Source organism: Miniopterus natalensis, chromosome X, assembly GCF_054644295.1.
Source record: "Miniopterus natalensis isolate mMinNat1 chromosome X, mMinNat1.hap1, whole genome shotgun sequence".
Lineage (NCBI taxonomy): Eukaryota > Metazoa > Chordata > Mammalia > Chiroptera > Miniopteridae > Miniopterus > Miniopterus natalensis.
Genome location: NC_142103.1, coordinates 55,006,031 through 55,007,168, shown reverse-complemented (window position 1 = coordinate 55,007,168; position 1,138 = coordinate 55,006,031).

Genomic DNA, 1,138 nt, shown 5'->3' with positions numbered 1-1,138 from the left:
ACTTTAATGGGGAGATTGACAACAACACAATCATAGTGGGAAACTTTAACACCCCACTGTCAGCATTGGACAGATCATCAAGGCAAAAATCAACAGGGAAATGCAGACCTTAAATGACTCACTGGAACTAATGGGTTTAATTGACATTTATAGAACATTTCATCCCAAAGCAGCAGAATACACATTCTTCTCAAGTACACATGGAACATTCTCAATAATGGACTACATGTTGGGGTAGAAGGCAAGTCTCTACAAATATAAGAAGATTGAAATCATATCAAGCATCTTCTCGGATCACAATGCAATGAAACTGGAAATCAACCACTATAAAAAACTCAAAAATAGTCAAACGTATGGAGGCTAAATAGCATGTTATTAAACAATGAATGGGTTACCAATGAGATCAAGGAAGAAATAAAACACCTCATGGAAAGTATCGAAAATGAACAGACAACAACCCAAAACCTATGGGACACAGCGAAAGCAGTCCTGAGAGGAAAAATCATAGCATTACATGCCTATCTCAAGAAACAAGAAAAAGATCTAATGAACCATCTAACACAACAACTAAAAGAACTAGAACAAGAACAGCAAGAAAATCCTCGAGGAAGTAGAAGGAAGTAAATAATAAAAATCAGAGCAGAGATTAATGACATAGAGACTAAAAAAACAATACAAAAAATCAGTGAAACCCAGAGCTGGTTCTTTGAAAAGGTAAATAAGATTGATGAATCTTTAGCCAGACTCACTAAGAAACAGAGAGGACCCAAATAAATAAAATTAGAAATGAAAGAAGCAATATAACAACTGACCAAACAGAAATACAAAGGATTGTAAGAAAATATTATGAGCAACTATATGCCAGCAAACTGGACAACATGGGGGAAATGGAAAAATTCCTAGAAGCATACAACTTTCCAAAGCTGAATCAAGAAGAAGCAGAAAACCTGAATAGGCCAATAACAACTAACAAAATTGAAGCAGTAATCAAAAAACTCCAAGGAAACAAAAGTCCTGGACCAGATAGGTTTACAGGTGAGTTTTACCAAACATTCAAAAAAGAATTAGCACCTATTCTATTCAAACTATTCCGGGAAATTCAAGAGGAGGGAAAACTCCGAAACTCTTTTTATGAGGC